This window comes from Monodon monoceros, unplaced genomic scaffold, assembly GCF_005190385.1.
Source record: "Monodon monoceros isolate NGI ecotype Baffin Bay Population unplaced genomic scaffold, NGI_Narwhal_1 Super_Scaffold_3, whole genome shotgun sequence".
In the NCBI taxonomy this organism is placed as follows: domain Eukaryota; kingdom Metazoa; phylum Chordata; class Mammalia; order Artiodactyla; family Monodontidae; genus Monodon; species Monodon monoceros.
Window position 1 is genome coordinate 60,998,095 of NW_021703780.1, and position 23,044 is coordinate 61,021,138.

Sequence of the window (23,044 nt, forward strand, 5' to 3'; positions counted from 1 at the left end):
ATTTACATCATGGAAATCAGCAAAGCCTACAAATCAGGGCTTTTTCTGCCAGAGAGTTGATTGTTAAACATTTACTGGCACTGCCACTGGCTGTTGCTATTATTAACCTCTCAGGGTCTATATAAAGGGTATCTGCCCCCTCCCAGTCCTTTATCAAGATTTTCTTTTAGAAAGGTACGTGAATCCATTGTCATAATTGGTTTGAAAATTTGTGCTGAACTGACATTGGCAGCAAGAAGTATTCCTAAAAAGGAAGTCAGGGTACAGTGTCTCTTTGTTACTTGAAGAGTTAATGACTTTTACTGTCAGATTCAGAGATTTGCCTTCTACAAGGGATGTCTCCCTGGGCTATGCGAGGTATTATTTTTCCCAGATACTGCTTTCCATCACTTCTGCAATGTTTATTAGAAAGAGGTGGTGCAGAATAAATTGACTCTTGTCATGAAGTATAATATCTGTGTTTCTTCAACTAGATTTATTTATTTTTTTTTTTACTTAGGCCAACTTATTTTGGAAAATTAGTGAGTACAGGCCAGTTGCTGAAGATTAAACTTTTACAGCAAAACTGTACATTTATGGTACATTAGCGGATAAGTGGTTGAGGTGGTGTAGGTGGGACTCTAATTCCCTTGGGTGGATGAGACGTTACAGAGAAGGCTCAAGGCAGAACCCCAGGCCCAGAGATAGTGGGACCCTTGTAGGCAGCTTAGGCCCAAAAGACAAAATGGAGTCCCGTACAGTAACTGAAGCCCAAGGTCAGGCTGGACCCAGGGACTGGGCAACCCAGGTTTGAACCCCATTGTACCACTTTCTCACTGAGTGACCCTGCACAAGTCATTTAATGTCTGTGAATCCCACTCTCCTTGTCTTTAAAATAGGGATAATAATATAATAATAATTATTTTTCCCTCCTGGGTCATTGTGTGGGTTAAACGAGATAGTACATGTGTCTGGCACATAATAGTCCCTTAATAAGTGGTAGCCCTGATTATTATTTATACTGATCTGACTTACTCTGGGAAGTCATTTAATAAATGAAATGAAATCTAATTCATTTAATAAATGAATCTGCTCTCTTCTGCTTGGGGCCTGCTGCATGGAGTTGCCTCCTGAGAAGCAACTAGACTGCAAATCATCACCTGCTATTTGTATTATCTATCCTGTGACTCGGTTGGTTCCTGAAACCACTCTTTGTTTTTTGGTTTATGGTATCTTAGTCATTGTGACCAGCAGGCACCTAGGGTTCCCTCTGTTCCTCAGTTTCAGTTGCTCTCTTTAAGATGATAAGCTATCTTGGAGGGGGGCGGGTATCCTCCAGGCTCTCTTGAACTTAATTTCTTGTTAATTTTCATAGCCCATATTTAAGTCAGATCATCCCCAAAATAACTGTCAAATATGGTGAAAACTTGTCCAGCCATTTCTAAGTGGTAATGGCAAAAAAGAAGCAAATCTCTGTAATGGTCAACAGTGTGAAAGCCTGTTGAGCTTCCTGTTGTTTTAAAATCCTTCTTTCGCAATGTCAGGACTAGTCCCAGGGATTGGGATTCAGGTCAGGTTCAGTGATCCTTACTCTAAGGAGGGAAGGAATATCTGCTCCGCAATAGCAAGGTCTGACATGTGTATTGATTAATTCATTCGGTACATAGTCCTTGGGCACCAGCTTTTCCAAACACCGGCCTTTCTACTGTATTATATAGTAGTATTGGAGTCTTAGGTTCAAAATCAGTCAGTAGGCCTAGGAAAAATTCAGTAAGCTTGCCCTTTTCTATAATTTGTTAATTTGTTGGTAGATTTGCTTAATTCTTTTTTTTTTTTAAGATTTATTTATTTATTTGGTTGTGCTGGGTCTTAGTTGCAGCAGGTGAGCTCCTTAGTTGCGGCAGCTAGTCTCCTTAGTTGTGGCTTGCCGGCTCTTTAGTTGTAGCACATGGTCTCCTTAGTTGTGGCAGGTGGGCTTCTTAGTTGCAGCTCGCCAGCTCCTTAGTTGCAGCACGTGGGCTCCTTAGTTGTGGCATGCAAACTCTTAGTTGCAGCATGCATGTGGGATCTAGTTCCCTGACCAGGGATTGAACCCAGGCCCCCTGTATTGGGAGCACGGAGTCTTATCCACTGCACCACCTGGGAAGTCCCTGATTTGCTTAATTCTTTTTTTATTATTATTATTATTTTAAAAAATTAATTTATTTACTTTATTTTTGGCTGCACTGGGACTTTGTTGTTGCACGTGGGCTTTCTCTAGTTGCAGAGAGTGGGGGCTACTCTTTGTTGTGGTGCACGGGCTTCTCATTGCGGTGCTTTCTCTTGTTGCAGAGCACAGCCTCCAGGCATGCGGGCTTCAGTAGTTGTGGTTCGCGGGCTCTAGAGCACAGACTCAGTAGTTGTGGTACTTGGGCTTTGTTGTTCCACGGCATGTGGGATCTTCCCAGACTGGGGATCGAACCCGTGTCCCCTGCATTGGCAGGAGGATTCTTAACCACTGCGCCACCAGGGAAGCCCCCTGATTTGCTTAATTCTTGAATGGAGATATGGAAGTCATTCTAAGGCACATAAGAACAGTAGATGAGAAGTAAAAAGTGGAGTGACCTTTGCACCAAGTCTGCTCTCTTCAAGGCCACCAGTGACCTCCCTGGATGTGTCTCTGTCATCCTGTCTCATCTCAGTGGCATGTAATACAGTAGACCATTTCCCCCTCTGTGAAAGACTGTGCTCTTGGCATGAGACCCACTCTCCAGGTTTTTTTGCTGCAACTTGGTTTCTTCCTCCCAGTTTACTCCACAAGGTTTTCCTGCTCCACTCCATCTTTGCATACTCTTATCAGGTTGGAAAGTTCTGCTTTAAAGGCAGACCTCAGATTTTGTGGGCTTTGTTCCAGACCACTGCAATAAAGTGGATATTGCAATAAAGTGAGTCACAGGAATTTTTTGGTCCCAGTGCATATAAAAGTAATGTTTACATTATATTGTGGTTTGTTGTGTGCGATAGCATTATGTCTTTAAAAAAATGTACATACCTTATTAAAAAATAGCGCTGTTGGAAAAATGGTGCCAATAGACTTGCTCAGCGAAGGGTTGCCACAAACCTTCAATTTGTAAAAAGCACAGTATCTGTGAAGTACAGTAAAGCAGAGTGCAGTGCAATGAGGTTATTCCTGTATTCCTAGTTTGCTCAGAATTTTTATCATGAATGGGTATTGAGTTTTGTTATATGCCTTGTCTGCATCTATTGAGACAATACATGGTTTTTCTCCTTCAATCTGTTAATGTGATGTATTATGTTGATTGATTTTTTAAAAATATTAAACCAACGTTGTGTTCCTAGGACAAATTTCATTTGGTCATGATGTACTTTTTAGAATGTATATATTGCTGTATTCATTTGTCAATATCCCTATATGCCTGAAAGACACTGACCTGTAATTTACTTTTCTTGTAATATCTTTGTATTTAATATTAGGTTTATGCTAGCCTCATAAAACAAGTCCCACTTTCTGAATGTGCTGTGTATTATTAGTGTTATTTCTTTCTTTATTGTTCGGTAGCATTCACCAGTGATGGTATCTTGACCTAGAGCTTTCTTTGTGGGAAGTTTTTAAATTACAGTTCTATTTCTTTAATGGATATAAGGCTATTCAGATCTTCTGATTTTTTTTTTTCTGTGTCAGTTTTAATTTGTGTTTTTCGAGGGATTTGTCTACCCTACCTCAGATTCTGTTCTAGACTGCCTTCTTTTTTTTTTTCTCTATCCACTTTCCCTAGGTAGGCTCTATCCTCTTTAGTTTAAATATGATACTTTAAAAAATTATAAACATTTCCAACACAGGAGTACAGAGAACATTATTCTAAATACTCAGACCCGCCATCCTGATATAATAGATATTACCATTTAATCTTGTTAATCTCAGCTTTTTTTCTTCTATGTTGCAGATACAGTTGTGCCTCCCCACAATCAGATTCCAGTCCTTCAGTTAAAAAAAAAAGCTAGTGTCTATCCTTTGCCTTCATGTTTTCGTGCTTTTATTCTATGTATTGTTTATGGATACATACACACTTGTGTATAGTATTGTGTATTTTGAGTCAGTTCAAAATACACAATAGTTTATAGTTCATCCATTATAAGTGCTTATAGTTCATCCATTAAGTGCTGTGTCATTATGACAATATTTAATTATCTATTTTCACATTGATAGAGTTTTAGGTTGTTTTAGATTTTTGTTCCAATGAACATCCTTGCACCTGACTGTTAGCCTGTGGGAGAAGTGGCATTGCTGGGTCATAGAGTGTACACTCCTCAGCATAAATATGTCTTGCCAAATTGCTTTCCAAAATGTTGGTGCCAATTTATATTCCTACCAGAAATAAATGGCATTTCGTGTAGCCCTACATCCCTGACAATACTTACTAATGTTAGGCTTTTAAATCTTTGTTAATTTGATATATGGGAAATGGCATCTAATTGTGTTTTCAGTTTACATTTTCCTGAGTTCTGTCCTAGTGAAGCTATTTTTTATATATTTAAGTTTCCTCTTCTCTGATTGGCTTGCTCACATTATTTGCCAAGTTCCTCTTGGGTTGTTTGTCTTTTTCATATTGTTCTTACTGTTCATATAGTTCTTTTTTTTTTTTTGGGAGGGGGTCTCAGTTGCTGTTCACGGGCTTTCTCTAGTTGAGGTGAGCAGGGGCTACTCTTCATTGCTGTGTGCGGGCTTCTCATTGTGGTGGCTTCTCTTGCTGCAGAGCACGGGCTCTAGGCTCACAGGCTTCAGTGGTTGCAGCACGTGGGCTTCAGTAGTTGTGGCACATGGGCTCAGTAGTTGTGGCACACGGGCTGTAGGGCGTGCAGGCTCTAGGGCACGTGGGCTTCAGTAGTTGTGGCTCGTGGGCTTAGTTGCTCTGCGGCGTGTGGGATCTTCCCGGACCAGGGATCGATCCCGTGTCCCCTGCATTGGCAGGTGGATTCTTAACCACTGTGCCACCAGGGAAGTCCCTCATATAGTTCTTTATATGGTCTGGATTATTGATTCTTTGTTAGTTAAGTACAGTGCAAATGTCTTCTCCCAGTCTGTGGTTTGTCCTTGTATTTTGTGAGCCCGCCAGACCACAGATTGTAATTTGGGTTTGAGAATGGACAAGAATGATGATTTGGAAAGTTCAAGGTTGCTTTTACTTTGGTTTCCTCCTATAGCAGCAAATAAGTTGTGCAAAGGAGAGAAATGAGACAAGAGTGTAAGCAGATCATTGGGGTCCCCCATGTTCTTGTTGTAGTCAATGGAGATGTGCCTGAGGCCATGATCATCACAGTTCTCTTGGGGAAACCTAAAGTCACAAAGTTGGCCAGGCCTTGGGCATACAAGTAAATTACATGTGGACTTGGCAAGTGGAGAGGGAGGTGGTTTGGGGGTGATGAGTTGATCAGGAATCTGTGACTTTAGTCAGTGGCAGTGGCCTCCCACCCGCCTCCTACCTCACAGATTTGTTGCAGGGTTCATGTGCAATGATCAATGAGAAAACTCTAAAAACCATAATGCAATTTTCCAATGTAACCCAATTAATAATAGCAGTAATACGGTAGTCCTGAGGTTTGGATGTTTAAGCGGGGACCACTTGAAGCCAGAGATAAATTATTCTCTTTCAGGAGTCAGAAAAGACCACAGTGCCATTTGGTTTCTTCTTAAACTCATACAATGTCTGATGACATATTTAAAGTTTAGCACCATATGGTGATTTTGTTGTGTTTTCATATGTTGTGTGCACAGATGGTTGGAAAATAAAATTACCCACCTCCCACCTCAGCTGGTCTCCTCAGCACCTTCTGGGCCAGAAGCGGGGCAATTAAAGCGTCAAGCTGCCGAGTCCCCCTCACAGAGTTGGACCTTGAGTAATTTGTCTCAGGCAAAACACCGCAGGGCACTGCCCAAGTAGTGTTTTCCGCTTGGGCCTTTTTGCTATTTCCTGTGGAGGAGGAAGGAAATTGAGGCTATGTGTCTGGCAGCTGCATGATCATAATGCAATTACCCACAAATATCAGGAAGTGAGGGGAGTTCTTAGCAAGTGAACCATAATATACGTTTCATCAGCTTTCAGTTGGCCAGTCAGTCAACAAATGTTTATGAAGTGCCCAGAGAATGCATCGCATGGCATTTAGTTTTCAGATTTTCTAATCTCTGGAGCATCTGAAAGTAGAGAGTAGATTTCCAGGGCTTATCCTCTCAGATGTAATTTGAAAGGGACATTGAGTTGCTAGTCCAGTATTTTGATTGGAAACTGCCTGATTTATCTGCCTCACATTCCCAGAGGTCTTCTGTTTTGGGTCTAGTTACTGTCATTTAGATTCTTTACCCTGAAGTATTCGCTTCATTTTGATCCCCAACCTGTAATAATAGTGAGTTATTAAACTTGCTAAACAAAATTAAATGTTGTGTTTCTCATTTCTCGGAAATAAAGTGTTGAATCTACTCCACAAAAACCACAGCACTCTCTGAAAATAGCAATTTTTTTCAGAAGCAGTAACCATGGTTGCTCTTAATTAGAAGCTGAATTGGTTTCAAATATAAAGTTTTGTTTTATGATGAAAGGGAGAGAAAGCTGGTCATTCCTGGGGAATTGGTACTTCTCTCTCATTGGGAGGGCAGACAATCAGCTGCCCCAGCTTCCTTCCCTTCTTAACCTCCAAAGTCTTCTTAACTCTCCTTCATCTTCCTTCCCGTGCTGGAGGAAGAACTGTACTTTTGCTTGTTCATTTCTTCCTTCTTAAAAAAAGTATTTTTAAATTGTACATAAAATTCCATATTCTCCCCTTTAAAAAGGAGAGATACAACATAGATAAGGCTACAGTCCCCTTTGACTACCCACTCCCCCCCAGGCCCTTCTAGACAGTGATCCCTATCATTTTCCAGGGTATATCCCTCCAGAGCCTCATCTGTACATTGTCACCTGTAACTGTGTTCTCCTGTATCCCTTCTAGTCTGCTTGCCATCCATCCTGCCTGCCAACCCTGAGATGCCCATAGCTTTGCCCAAATGGAGGCAAGAGGTCCTGTTGGGTAAGCCATGGTCATGTGACTGGGTCCACACCGGAGGCTGTCCTAGCTTGAGCTTCTAGGTCTCGCTTCCTGGCCAGCTCTGTCTAACTTGACAGGGCTCTGATCCCTGTGTTTGCCCCTCATCAGTAGCTGGCCCTCACTCCCCTTTGATATCTCGAGTCATGGTAAATTTTGCAGTCCTGTAGTGTTCCTGTGCTGGTCTTTGACTAGTTTGCTGTCAGATGGATCTCCTGCTTTGCTTTGTATGGTGGAAGGGCAGAACTCTGCAGGCCACATTTCCCAAGCTCTGGTGTCAGCTGGCCTCTGGCTGGTTTTGGACAGGAAGAATTCTGGCAAGATTGTAGGGGAGGAGGAAGGAAGAAGCCAAGGAATTTCTCTCTCTCTGACCTGGTTAGTATCTCCTTCATTATTCCAGTTCCATTTGGCCAGACCTGCCTCTTTCAGCTTCTGCAACTGATCTCAGCCTTTGGGTTCAGTTATCTCTGCTTCCTCCCTTTGTTCCTTCAGTCTAGAAGTGGGGGCAGTGTCCCACTCGTCCTAATTTCCAGGTTGTTTCCCTGTCCTCTTGGCTTCTCACTCAATTTAAAATACTTAGAGCATTTGTTAGAAGAACAGCTGGAAATGATGGTTTTTTACACCCTGGAAGTTTATTTTATGATTTCCAAGTTATAGCTGCCAGGACTTCTTGATTCCCTTTCTGCTGAAAGCACTCATCCAAGAAGAGGTTAACACCTAGGGGATTGAGAGGGCTCAGGTGGCCCTAAAATATAAATCCAGATGTTGGTGGGCGGGTTGTTGTTGTTGTTGTTGTTTTTAGGATAAATTGTCTAGTTGGCATATGTGAACTGTAGATTTAGTTACTTATGGAACTATGGAAGGATTAAACCAAGTTATGGTGATAGAAAAGAATAGAAATTTTAGAAGCCAAAAGGAGAGTTTAGAGTTCCTCCAGTGAATGTTTTTGATACTCTTGCCCATAGAGAAATCACAGACAAGAAAGTGGGCATTATATATCCAGAATGGGGGTATTTGATCTGGATGATGTAGAGCAGCGGTCCCCAACCTTTTTGGCACCAGGGACCGGTTTTGTGGAAGACAGTTTTTCCACGGACCACAGGTTGGGGGGGATAGTTTCGGGATGATTCAAGCACATTACTTTATTGTGCACTTTATTTCAATTATTATTACATTGTAATATAGAATGAAATAATTATACAACTCACCATAATGCAGAATCAGTGGGAGCCCTGAGCTTGTTTTCACGTGCCACTCACTGATAGGGTTTTGATATGAGTCTGCAAGTAATTTATTTATTATGGTCCCTGTGCAGTCAAACCTCTCTGCTAATAATCTGTGTTTGCACCCACTCCCCAGTGCTAGCATCACTGCCTCATCTCCACCTCAGATCAGCAGGCATTAAATTCTCATAAGGAGAGTGCAACCTAGATCCCTCGCATGCACAGTTCACAGTAGGGTTCGCGCTCCTATGAGAATCTAATGCTGCCACTGATCTGACAGGAGGCAGAGCTCAGGCAGTAATGCGAGTGAAGGGGAGCTGCTGTACATACAGATGAAGCTTCGCTCGCTCGCCCGCCTGCCCGCCGCTCACCTCCTGTTGTCCGGCCCGGTTCCTAACAGGCCATGGACCTGTACCAGTCCATGGCCCAGGGGTTGGGGACCCCTGATGTAGAAGAGACCAAGAGGTGAACGAGGTGGGCAAAGACAGCACTGACACGGTGTCTTTTAAATAAGTAGGCTATAACAATTTGACCAGCAACTAGAATCTCCTGCCCAGGGGAAAGGGACAGGCTTTGGTATTTTGTAATCTTGTTATAGGTCTTTATTTTGTTCCTCCTGGACAGTAGTGAGTCATCTTATGGCACAAGAGTGAGTTCTGCCCTTGGTCACTGGATGTCTGGGAAACCCAAGGTGTAGAATTGATTAGACCCTTTCCTGTTTCGTAGAAACTTGGTTCACAGGGACATTGAATCCAGTGGTCCAGCCCATGGTGGAAAGAACTGTCCTGACTCCCCACAGTCTGTATTCCAGGGCAGACATTTGTTTTTTGTTAATTTTTGGTAAGACTGTGAAATATTAAGAAGCTTTAAGATTTTTCTAACTTTCTTTTCTTAATAGATCTTTATTGGAGTATAATTGCTTCACAATACTGTGTTAGTTTCTGTTGCACAACAGAGGGTCTCAGCCATATGCATACACGTGTCCCTGTATCCCCTCCCTCTTGAGCCTCCCTCCCATCCTCCCTATCCTACCCCTCTAGGTCATCGCAAAGCACCGAGCCAGTCTCCCTGTGCTACGCTGCTGTTTCCCACCAGCCAACTGTTTTACATTCGGTAGTGTATATGTCCAGTCACTGCTACTCGCACCTTGCCCCAGCTTTGCCCTCCCACCCCATGTCCTCAAGTCCATTTTCTATGTCTATTTCTCTATTCCTGCCCTGCAGCTAGGTTCATCAGTACAATTATTTTTTTTAAGATTCCATATATATGTGTTAGTATATGGTATTTGTTTTTCTCTTTCTGACTTATTTCACTCTGTATGACAGTCTCTAGGTCCATCCACCTCACTACGAATAATTCAATTTCATTTCTTTTTATGGCTGAGTAATATTCCATTATATATATGTGCCACATCTTCTTTATCCATTCATCTGTCGATGGACATTTAGGTTGCTTCCATGTCCTGGCTATTGTAAATAGTGCTGCAGTGAACATTGTGGTACATGCCTCTTTTTGAATTATGGTTTTCTCAGAGTATATGCCCAGTAGTGGGATTGTGAGTCATATGGTAGTGCTATTTTTAGTTTTTAAGGAACCTTCATACTGTTTTCCATAGTGGTTATATCAATTTACATTCTCACCAACAGTGCAGGAGGGTTCCCTTTTCATCACACCTTTTTCAGCATTTATTGTTTCTAACTTTTTTGATAATGGTCATTCTGACCACCGTGAGGTGATACCTCATTGTAGTTTTGATTTGCGTTTCTCTAATGATTAGTGATATTGAGCAGCTTTTCATGTGCCTCTTGGCCATCTGTATATCTTCCTTGGTGATGTCTACTTAGGTCTTCTGCCCATTTTTTAACTGGATTGTTTGTTTTTTCTGATATTGAGCTCCATGAGCTGTTTGTATATTTTGGAGATTAATCCTTTATCTGTTGTTTCATTTGCAAATATTTTCTCCCATTTTGAGGGTTGTCTTTTTGTCTTGTTTATGGTTTCCTTTGCTGTGCAAATGCTTTTAAGTTTAATTAAGTCTGATTTGTTTATTTTTGTTTTTATTTCCATTACTCTAGGCGGTGGGTCAAAGAAGATCTTGGTGTGGTTTATGTCAAAAAGTGTTTTTCCTATGTTTTCCTCTAAGAGTTTTATAGTGTCTGGCCTTACATTTAAGTCTTTAATCTATTTGGAATTTATTTTTGTGTATGGTGTTAGGTAGTGTTCTAATTTCATTCTTTTACATGTAGCTGTCCAGTTTTCCCAGCACTACGTATTGAAGAGGCTGTCTTTTCTCCATTGTATGTTCTTGCCTCCTTTGTCATAAATTAGATGCCCATATGTGCGTGGGTTTATCTTTGGGCACTCTATCCTGTACCATTGATCTATATTTCTGTTTTTGTGCCAGTTCCATACTGTCTTGATTACTGTAGCTCTGTAGTATAGTTTGAAGTTGGGGAGCCTGATTCCTCCAACTCCGTTTTCTGTTCTGAAGATTGCTTTGGCTATTCAGGGTCTTTTGTGTTTCCATACGAATTGTAAGATATCTTGTTCTAATTCTGTGAAGAATGAATGCCATTGCTAGTTTGATAGGGATTGCATTCACTCTGTAGATTGCTCTGGGTAATATAGTCATTTTCACAATATTGATTCTTCCAATCCAAGAACATGGTATATTTCTCCAGCTGTATGTCATCTTTGATTTCTTTCATCAGTGTTTTATAGTTTTCTGAGTACAAGTCTTTTGTCTCCTTAGGCAGGTTTATTCCTGGGTATTTTGTTCTTTTTGTTGCAGTGGTAAATGGGAGTGTTTCCTTAATTTCTCTTTCTGATTTTTCGTTGTTGGTTTATAGGAATGCCAGAGATTTCTGTGCATTAATTTTGTATCCTGCAACCTTATGAAATTCACTGATTAGTTCTAGTAGTTTTCTGGTGACATCTTTAGGATTTTCTATGTATAGTATCATGTCATCTGCAAACAGTGACAGTTTTACTTCTTTTCCAATTTGTATTCCTTTTATTTCTTTTTATTCTCTGATTGCTGAGGCTAGGACTTCAAAAACTATGTTGAATAAGAGTGGCGAGAGTGGACATCCTTGTCTTTTTCCTCATCTTAGTGGAAATGCTTTCAGTTTTCACCATTGAGTATGATGCTTGCTGTGGGTTTGTCATATATGGCCTTTATTATGTTGAGGTAGGTTCCCTCTATGCTCATTTTCTGGAGAGTTTTTATCATAAGTGGGCGTTGAATTTTGTCAAAAGCTTTTTCTGTATCTATTGAGATGATCATATGATTCTTATTCCTTAATTTGTTAATGTGGTGTATCATTGATTGATTTGCATATATTGAAGAATCATTGCGTCCCTGGTATAAATTCCACTTGATCGTGGTGTATGATCCTTTTAACGTGCTGTTGGATTCTGTTTGCTAGTATTTTGTTCAGGATTTTTGCATCTATGTTCATCAGTGATATTGGTCTATAATTGTCTTTTTTTGTGATATCTTTTTCTGGTTTTGGTATAAGGTTGATGGTGGCTTTGTAGAATGAATTTGGGAGTGTTTCTTCCTCTGCAATATTTTGGAAGAGTTTGAGAAGGATCGGTGTTAGCTCTTCTCTAACTGTTTGATAGAATTTGCCTGAGAAGCCATCTGGTCCTGGACTTTTGTTTGTTGGAAGATTTTTTTTTTTTTCAGCTTTATTGAGGTATATTTGACATAAAATTACAAGACGTTTAAAATGTACTTCGTGGTGATATGATGTATGTGTACATTGTGAAAGGATTCCACCCATCTCGTTAATCAACACATCCATCACATCGCGTATTTATCCTTTTTGGGGGGAGGTAAGAACATTTAAGTTCTACTCTTTCAGCAAATTTCAATTATACAATACAGTGTTATCACTACAGTTGCCATGTTTTTCATTACATCCTCAGACCTTATTCATCTTATAACTGAAACTTTGTACCCTATTACCAACCTCTCCTTATTTCCCCCACCCCCCAACTGGGCAACCACTTTTCTCCTCTGTTTCCAGCCTTTGACTTCTTTTTTTTTTTTTTTTAAGATTTCACATATAAGTGATTCTATGCAGTATTAGTCTTCTTCTGCCTGGCTTATTTTAGGTTAATTACGTTTTTTTTTTTTTTTTTTTAGGTTAATTACATTTAAAAAGCATTCTAACCCATGTCCTCAAAAGCTGTATAATCTTCCTTTACAAATCAGAGTTTTTATTTAAATTGTATAAAAACCATATATGGTTTGCATTATTTTTTCTTATTAGACATCAGGTTTTTTTTGTTTTTTGTTTTTGTTTTGTTTTGTTTTTGCAGTACGCGGGCCTCTCGCTGTTGTGGCCTCTCCCGTTTCGGAGCACAGGCTCCGGATGCGCAGGCCCAGCTGCCATGGCTCACGGGCCCAGCCGCTCCACGGCATGTGGGATCCTCCCGGACCGGGGCACGAACCCACCTCCCCTGTATTGGCAGACGGACTCTCAACCACTGCGCCACCAGGGAAGCCCTAGTCATCAGTTTTATACACATAAGTGTATACATGTCAATCCCAACAGCTCAATTCATGACACCACCACCACCACCACCCCGCCACTTACCCCCTGTGGTGTCCATATGTTTGTTCGCTACATCTGTATCTCAGTTTCTGCCCTGCAAACCAGTTCATCTGTAGCATTTCTCTAGGTTCCACATATATGTGTTAATATACGATATTTGTTTTTCTCTTTCTGACTTACTTCACTCTGTATGACAGTCTCTAGATCCATCCACGTCTCTACTAAGGACCGAATTTCGTTCCTTTTTATGGCTGAGTAACATTCCATTGTACATATTTACCACATCTTCTTTATCCATTAGTCTGTCGATGGGCATTTAGGTTGCTTCCATGACCTGGCTATTGTAAATAGTGCTGCAATGAACATTGGGGTGCATGTGTCTTTTTCAGTTATGGTTTTCTCTGGGTATATGCCCAGTAATGGGATTGCTGGATCATATGGTAATTCAATTTTTAGTTTTTTAAACAACTTCCATACTGTTCTCCATAGTGGCTGTATCAATTTACATTCCCACCAACAGTGCAAGAGGGTTCCCTTTCCTCCACACCCTCTCCAGCATTTGCTGTTTGTAGATTTTCTGATGATGCCCATTCTAACTGGTGTCAGGTGATACCTCATTGTAGTTTTGATTTGCATTTCTCTAATAATTAGTGATGTTGAGCAGCTTTTCATGTGCTTCTTGGCCATCTGTATGTCTTCTTTGGAGAAATGTCTATTTAGGTCTTCTGCCCATTTTTGGATTGGGTTGTTTGTTTTTTAAACATTGAGCTGCGTGAGCTGCTTGTAAATTTTGGAGATTAATCCTTTGTCAGTTGCTTCATTGCAAATATTTTCTCCCATTCTGAGGGTTGTCTTTTCGTCTTCTTTATGGTTTCCTTTGCTGTGCAAAAGCTTTGAAGTTTCATTAGGTCACATTTGTTTATTTTTGTTTTTATTTCCATTACTGTAGGATGTGGATCAGAAAAGATCTTGCTGTGATTTATGTCAAAGAGTGTTCTTCCTATGTTTTCCTGTAAGAGTTTTATAGTGTCCGGTCTTACATTTAGGTCTCTAATCCATTTTGAGTTTATTTTGGTGCATGGTGGTCAGGAGTGTTCTAATTTCATTCTTTTACATGTAGCTGTCCAGTTTTCCCAGCACCACTTATTGAAGAGACTGTCTTTTCTCCATTGTATATCCTTGCCTCCTTTGTCATAGATTAGTTGACCATAGGTGCGTGGGTTTATCTCTGGGCTTTCTATCTTGGTCCATTGATCAACGTTTCTGTTTTTGTGCCAGTACCATGTTGTCTTAATTACTGTAGCTTTGTAGTATAGTCTGAAGTCAGGGAGTCTGATTCCTCCAGCTCTGTTTTTTTCCCTCAAGACTGCTTTGGCTCTTCGGGGTCTTTTGTGTCTCCATACAAATTTTAAGATATTTTGTTCTAGTTCTGTAAAAAATGCCATTGGTAATTTGATAGATTGAATCTGTAGATTGCTTTGGGTAGTATAGTCATTTTCACAATGTTGATTCTTCCAATCCAAGAACATGGTATATCTCTCCATTTGTTGGTATCATCTTTAATTTCTTTCATCAGTGTCTTTTAGTTTTCTGCATACAGGTCTTTTGTCTCTCTAGGTAGGTTTATTCCTAGTTATTTTGTTCTTTTTGTTGCAGTGGTAAATGGGAGTGTTTCCTTAATTTCTCTTTCTGATTTTTCATCATTAGTGTATAGGAATGCAAGAGATTTCTGTGCATTAATTTTGTATACTGCAACTTTACTAAATTCATTGAGTAGCTCTAGTAGTTCTCTGGTGGCATCTTTAGGATTCTTTATGTATAGTACCATGTCATCTGCAAACAGTGACAGTTTTACTTCTTTTCCAATTTGTATTCCTTTTATTTCTTTTTCTTCTCTGATTTCTGTGGCTACGACTTCTAAAACTATGTTGAATAACAGTGGTGAGAGTGGATATCCTTGTCTTGTTCCTGATCTTAGAGGAAATGCTTTCCGTTTTTCACCATTGAGAATGATGTGTGCTGTGGGTTTGTTGTATATGGGCTTTATTATGTTGAGGTAGGTTCCCTCCATGCCCACTTTCTGGAGAGTTTTTATCATAAATGGGTGTTGAATTTTGTCAAAAGCTTTTTCTGCATCTATTGTGGTGATCATATGGTTTTTATTCTTCAATTTCTTAATATGGTGTATCACATTGATTGATTTGTGTATATTGAAAAATCCTTGCATCCCTGGGATAAATCCCACTTGATCATGGTGTATGATCCTTTTAATGTGTTGTTGGATTCTGTTTGCTAGTATTTTGTTGAGGATTTTTGCATCTATATTCATCAGTGATATTGGTCTGTAATTTTCTTTTTTTGTCTGGTTTTGGTATCAGGTAATGGTGGCCTCATAGAATGAGTGTGGGAGTATTCCTTCCTCTGCAGTTTTTTGGAAGAGTTTGAGAAGGATGGTTGTTAGTCCTTCTCTAAATGTTTGATAGCATTCACCTGTGAAGCCATCTGGTCCTGGATTTTTGTTTGCTAGAAGATTGTTAATCACAGTTTCAGTTTCATTACTTGTGATTGGTCTTTTCATATTTTCTATTTCTTCCTGGTTCAGTCCTGGGAGGTTATACCTTTCTAAGAATTTGTCCATTTCTTCCAGGTTGTCCATTTTATTGGCATAGAGTTGCTTGTAGTAGTCTCTTAGGATGCTTTATATTTCTGTGGTGTCTGTTGTAACTTCTCCTTTTCCATTTCTAATTTTATTGATTTGAGTCCTCTCCCTCTTTTTCTTGATGAGTCTGGCTAATGGTTTATCAATTTTGATTATCTTCTCAAAGAACCAGCTTTTAGTTTTATTGATCTTTGCTATTGTGTTCTTTGTTTCTATTTCATTTATTTCTGCTCTGATCTTTACGATTTCTTTCCTTCTGCTATCTTTGGGTTTTGTTTGTTCTTCTTTCTCTAGTTCCTTTAGGTGTAAGGTTAGATTGTTTATTTGAGATTCTTCTTGTTTCTTGAGGCAGGCTTGTATAGCTATAAACTTCCCTCTTAGAACTGCTTTTGCTGCATCCCACAGGTTTTGGATCATCGTGTTTTCATTGTCATTTGTCTCTTGGTATTTTTTGATTTCCTCTTTGATTTGTTCAGTGATCTCTTGGTTATTTAGTAAGTTATTGTTTAGCCTCCATGTGTTTGTGGTTTTTACGTTTTTTTCCCTGTAATTCATTTCTAATCTCAGAGCCTTGTGGTCAGTAAAGATGCTTGATATGATTTCAATTTTCTTAAAAATTTACTGAGGCTTGATTTGTGACCCAAGATGTGATCTATCCTGTAGAATGTTCCATGTGCACTTGAGAAGAGAGTGTAATCTGCTGTTTTTGCATGGAATGTCCTGTAAATATCAATTAAATCTATCTGGTCTATTGTGTCATTTAAAGCTTCTGTTTCCTTATTAATTTTCTGTTTGGATGATCTGTCCATTGGTGTAAGTGAGGTGTTAAAGTCCTCCACTATTATTGTGTTTCTGTCAATTTCCTCTCTTATAGCTGTTAGCAGTTGCCTTATGTATTGTGGTGACCTTATGTGGGTGCATATATATTTATAATTGTTATATCTTCTTCTTAGATTGATCCCTTGATCATTATGTAGTGTCCTTCCTTGTGTCTTGTAACATTCTTTATTTTAAAGCCTATTTTATCCGATATGAGTATTGCTACTTCAGCTTTCTTTTGATTTCCATTTGCATGGGATATGTTTTTCCATCCCCTCACTTTCAGTCTGTATGTGTCCCTAGGTCTGAAGTGGGTCTCTTGTAGACAGCATATATATGGGTCTTGTTTTTGTATCCATTCAGCCAGTCTATATCTTTTGGTTGGAGCGTTTAATCTATTCACGTTTAAGGTAATTATCGATGTGTATGTTCCTATGACCATTTTCTTAATTGTTCTGGGTTTGTTTTTATAGGTCCTTTTCTTCTCTTGTGTTTCCCGCTTAGAGTAGTTTCTTTAGCATTTGTTGTAGAGCTGGTTTGGTGGTGCTGAATTCTCTTAGCTTTTGCTTGTCTGAAAAGCTTTTGATTTCTCCATCAAATCTGAATGAGATCCTTGCTGGGTAGAGTAATGTTGGTTGTAGGTTTTTCTCTTTCATCAGTTTAAGTATATCCTGCCACTCCCTTATGGCCAGCAGAGCTTCCGCTGAAAATCAGCTGATAACCTTATGGGGATTACTTTGTAATGTTGTTTTTTGTTTTTCCCTTGCTGCTTTTTTTTTTTTTTTTTGCGGTACGCGGGCCTACTCACTCTTGTGGCCTCTCCCATTGCGAAGCACAGGCTCCGGACGCGCAGGCTCAGCGGCCATGGCTCATGGGCCCAGCCGCTCTGTGGCATGTGGGCTCTTCCTGGACCAGGGCACGAACCCGTGTCCCCTGCATTGGCAGGCGGACTCCCAACCACTGCGCCACCAGGGAAGCCCTCCCTTGCTGCTTTTAATATTTTATCTTTGAATTTAATTTTTGTTAGTTTGATTAATATGTGTCTTGGTGTGTTTTTCCTAGGGTTTATCCTGTATGGGACTCTCTGTGCTTTCTGGACTTGGGTGACTATTTCCTTTCCCATGTTAGGGAAGTTTTCAACTATAATCTCTTCAAATATTTTCTCAGACCCTTTCTTTTTCTCTTCTTCTTCTGGGACCCCTATAATTCGAATGTTGGTGTTTTTAGTGTTGTCCCAGAGGTCTCTGAGATTGTCTTCAATTCTTTTCATTCTTTTTTCTTTATTCTGATCTTATTTTCACCATTTTGTCCTCCAGCTCACTTATTTGTTCTGTTTCAGTTATTCTGTTTTTGATTCCTTCTAGTGTATTTTCCATTTCTTTTATTGTGTTGTTCATCTTTGTTTGTTTGTTCCTTAGTTCTTCTAGATCTTTGTTAAACATTTCTTGTATTTTCTCCATCAGTGCCTGCATTCTATTTCCGAGATTCTGGATCATCTTTACTATCATTACTCTGAATTCTTTTTCAGGTAGATTGCCTGTTTCCTCTTCATTTATTTGGTCTTGTAGGTTTTTACCTTGCTCCTTCATCTGTGACATATTTTTTTGCCATCTCATTTTTTTTTTTTTTTTTTTTTTTATGAGTGGGATTGTGTTCCTGTCTTACTGGTTGTTTGGCCTGAGGCTTCCAGCCCTGGAGTTTGTAGGCTATTGGGTAGAGCTGGGTCTTGGTGCTGAGATGAGGAACTCCGTGAGACCTCACTTGGATGAATATTCCGTGGTGTCTGAGGTTCTCTGTTAGTCCAGTGGTTCAGACTCGGACCTCCCACCACAGGATCTTTGGCCCGACCCCAGGCTCGTGAACTAAGTTCCCACAAGCCGCCTGAGGTGGCAAAAACAAATAAATAAAATGAAAAAAAAGAACAATAACAAAGTAAAAAATAAAATTAGCCTAGGAAACTAACAGATATGTTAGGAAGAATATAAAAATAAAATTATAGATGCATCAACAACTTGAAGGTACATCAGTACCACGATAGTAAAAAAAGTGGAGGAGGGAAAAGAAAAAAAAAGTGGAGGCGGGGAAGGCCTTTGCTGTGGAGGGCGGGGCCTAAGCAAAGGCAAGGTTTGGGTAGTGGGTGGGGCCAATGCTCAGGACCCGTGGGGCTGGGAAAGGCCCTGGGGGCTGTGGGGGGGTGGAGCTTAGGCTCAAGGAACAGAAGGGACCCAGGTGTGCCCCCCACCTCTGGTCTCAGATGGTAGGGGACCTCACCTGGGAGCCCAGCAGGCTTCCTGGGCTCGAGTGGGTGGGGCAAACGCCCTCTTCTCCTCTCCTCTGGTCTGGGAGGGCCCCTCCTGCGTGCCTCTACTGATCTCCCTAGCCTCCCTCCTATGCCCCCAAGGACCAACGCAGCCTGGAGGGGGGTTTGGAGGGCGGGTACCGGCTTGGGAGCTCAGCAGGCTCCCCTGCCCAAGTGGGCCAGGCGATCCCGCTCTGCTCCCCTCCCACGCTTCCCAGAGAGTCCCTCCTGCCTGCCTCTCCTGATCTCACCAGCCTCAGGGGTGTCAATCCTGTCTGACCTCCACTTCTCTGCCCTCAACCCCCCTACGTCCTACCGGTTCACTTTGGGGTTCCTCCTGTCTCCTTGGGCATCAGAGTCCCCCACCAGCAGCAGGCAGGTGCCCTAGTTATGGGGAGGCGCTAACTCTGCGTCTTCCCACACCACCCTCTTGACTCTTCCTTCCCTAACTATATTTTCATAGACAGCTTGGGGTAACATGTGAACTAAGAATATCTTTTCATGTTAATTTCATCTGAAAACAAAAATAGAAATGAATAAGTATATTACATAAATCCAGACTGATTTTTTGACTGTCTCTGTATTGACTTTATTTAAAAACATGGATGGTAACCTAACAATGTTAATAAGCAGAAACATTGAACTGGTGCCATTTTGGCAGTTCCAATGAAGAAAACAAGTGATAATTAAGTTTTCCTCTTTCTTGTGGAACATGGTTATACAACAGTTACATTATTCTGCCAGCGAAGTAGCCCTAGGAGAATTAAAGCATCGCTGGAAGCTGTACTCTAGTGTTATCCATGGAAGTATTTCAGAACTTTCTACTAATCAAGCACAGATCCCCAACATGGGATTATTATTATTTTTAGCTCTTGAAAATTAAAAAGAAAAATCTGTGAAGGAAATGTTTTTCATCTATGGGTTAAGCAGTACTCAAGAGAAAGCTGTATTCTAAAGGGTGAGTGTTTTAGTCAGGATTCTTGGCTACCAGGGACTGAAACCCAACTCAGACCAGTTTAAGCAAAAAAGGAGATTTTGTGTGTTTTTACAAATCCTGGTGTAACTCACAGAACCAAAGGAAATGTTGTAGGAATGGGGCCCACTAGGAATTGGGCCCGTGTCCTGGGAGCACATGAGTATCCCTAGTCTCTGCCTCCCATTTCTGCATCTGTCCACATGCCAGCAGTATTTTCTTAGACATCTCCACCAGGTGCTCCCTCTGTGGCCAGAGGGGTGGGTTTTGTGATTTGCCGTCTGCAGCAGGACCATATGAAGTAGGAGGAGGAGCATTTTGCCAGAAGGGGAGGGTGCTGTTTGGAAAGATGAAACACTTCGGGTAGGACACATTTAGCAAGAGGAAAAGAGACCTCAGGTCTGAAAGATCAACTGGATTGGGTTATGTTTTGACAACTTCCTAAAACTACAAAGACTAGATATTCCTAGGGAATGTTAGAATCTTTTTAAAAGACATGTATACACACACACACGTACTTAACATATTTTGTACAGATGTCCATGATACATTAAATGAAAAAAAAGGTCATAAAATAGTGTATGACAGGTTCTATTTCCATAAAAACAAACCATCCAGCTCCTATATATATATATATATATATATATATATATATATATATGTATGTGTATCTTTGTTTGAGTGAAGAGAAAGGTATGGAAGGATACAAAGGCTGACGTTGGTTACATCAAGGAGTTGAGAATAGGAGTTGGGGCTGGGGGAGATGATCAGCTTTGCCTTTATATATCATGTATTGTGTCATTTCACTTGTTAAAATAAGCTTGTGTTATGCTCGTAATTTGAGAAACATCCAATTAAGGAAAAAGAAGAGGAGCCTATTCCGACTGACCTCAGGAGCGTGGATGCAGGGATTGAATGTGATAGCTTGGGAGTCATGTCATTTTTTTTTTGGCTGTGCCGCATGGCTTGCAGGATCTTAGTTCCTTGACCATGGATTGAATCCGGGCTCTTGGCAGTGAGAGCGCGGAGTCCTAACCGCTGGACTGTGAGGGAATTCCCCGGGAGTCATGTTATCTTAGGCTGGCAGGCCAGGGCATTCCACTCTTCCCAGATTTCCAGGACTGGGAAGCACGGCAGAGGATGTTGCAAACCAGACTGGAGCAGCAGCAAACTGGAGAGATCCATAGCACTGTTGTTCACCAAGTCTGTATCCCGTACAGAAAGCAGACCTGAGTGGATCAGACCTACCACCACCCCTGATATAGCAAAATCTACTGGGCAGGGCCCTTCCTACCCAGCACACAGATGGCTGCTTCTGCTCATGGACTGCCCCTGCTCCAGTCAGCCATGGCAAGAACAGCTGGGCTACTTTCAAATGAAGCACCTGATCTGAGCCACTAATTATGCGCGAAAGAAGAACTGATGCGCCCCTTTCATGGAAAAGAAGGCCAAACGGCTGGCCCTTTGAGCCTCATGGTCTGTTCGGTTTGGTTAAGAACTTCCAATGCCTGGCACCAACCTGCTACAGAGGCTCTTATCATAAGTAACACACCCTTAGGATTGTACATGGATGAGGATGTGTGTGAGGTCAAGGGGTCTCCCTGTCTGTTGTCACAGAACCACCATAATGAATGTGGCCAAAGAGACATGGGCTGAGGTCCTGACGAGGGAATCGGTGATGTGCGATGTTGTGAGGTGCTGAAGATCAAACAGACAACGGCAGCTGCCACTGCAGCCAGCCCTGCCGTTTACTGGGTGCCTGTACTGTGCTGGGTGCACCACATACATCTTAGTGTGTAATTCTCAACGATTTGGGTGGCTGCTTTCAGTCACAGTTGATAGTTGGGACTCAGGGTAAGTGATGTGCCTCAGGTCCCACTGCCAGTAAATGGCAGGTTTGGGTTAGGACATTTCCCCCAAAACCACACAGCCTCCCAAGGAGCCAGCCTTTATTGCATTTCCCACTCACTAGCCAAAGGAGTTAGAGCAGCTCTGATTTTAGATGCATGGTCTTCATTCTTGAGATGGAATTGTTCCATCAGAACTAAAACCTAATTAAAAAATAATAATGTGCAGAATGGAAGGACGATGTAAGGCAAGTGGCTTCTGCCACTGGGAGGGCCATGCCTGTTCTCTTACTGCCACCTGCTAAGAGGGACTAGGGAGAGAACGGATCTGGGCACTGGGATTCGAGTGTGAATCCAGTTCGGGACACTAAATTGTAGGTGCTTATGGACCTGAGGCAGAGGTGGCCATGGGTGATACTCATTTGCATCTCAGAGAGTCTTTGAACAAGACAGAAAGATGGAAGAAAACTCTAGGTGCACAATGAAAAAAAAACAACACACAGAAATAATATGATCCCAATTGTTAAAAATTGGATATAAATTTACCAAATAACAGTTATGTATGGCTATATGGTAGAATTAAGGGTATTTTATTTTCTTCTGAATATTTTTCTCTATGTATCAAGACTATTTGTAGTGAACATGCATTATTTCAATAATCAGGGGAAAAAGTTATTTATAAAAGAAAATGAGACCTGTTTCTTTAGTGGAAAATGTTCCATCATGATATGGGCGGGTGATAAGGTAGTGCCAGTAAGTGTGTCTGAGTGTCCATCACTATCCAAGATGTATGTGAACAGAAGCTCAGGTTCTCTGCATGATTACAAACAAACACAAACAAACTCAGCTTGTGGCAGTTGACAGATCAGGAGCTTGATAGGAAGTAAGAAGGCCAGCTGTAAAGGGCTGTTTTCTAGAAATACTGGAGCCTCCTCAGGCCATCCTCACCCACAGGCAAGCTTCAGAAATATGGCTCTGGGAGAAGCTGTGGTTATGGCTTTGTGGCTGAAAATCAGCATTAGAGAAGGGTAGGAGTCTGAGTTTTCAAAGCAGGTGTCCTTCCTGGCAGTGGGTGGAGAGCCCAGCCTTCTGAGTCTGTCCCTTGATGCCACAGCTTGTGTTTCAAGCCATTGTTCCCATTCATGGCATGTAAGTTAGGTTGAGAGAACTTCCTATTGAAGCTGCCAGCTGAGCTGTGACTGGTCATCCATTTGCAGAAATGAGTGCCTATCCTGGTCTGAAGTAATTGCTTCTGGTGTGACCTAGCTGGGCTGCTTACTCTTGTTGGTCCATCGTTGCTTGGACTGTCAAATAAAGGAGTGGGGATGGAGGATATATTTCAAAAGCTTCTTCGAGCTCTGAGATCTTAGGATCCCCTGTTCTTTGGAAAATGGAAATATCTTATAGGAGGTGATTCAGAGTGGCTTATTGTACACTTCAAAAGTGGCTAGTGTGACTGAGGAACTGAATTTTAAATTTTAATTAATTTTAACTAATTTAAGTTTAAATTTATATAACCACATGTGGCTAGGGGCTACCCTATTGGACAGCACAACTCCTTAACTGGAAAATCTAACACGAGGTGAGCATTTTGAATGCCTATATA

General features: G+C 41.1%; 1 protein-coding gene across 2 annotated transcripts in view; it reads left to right on the forward strand.

Annotated features, from left to right (window-relative positions):
• Window positions 1-23,044, forward strand: part of LARS2 (leucyl-tRNA synthetase 2, mitochondrial) — a 161,609-nt gene that overhangs the window by 10,817 nt on the left and 127,748 nt on the right. The gene's annotated exons all lie outside the window — the stretch shown is intronic.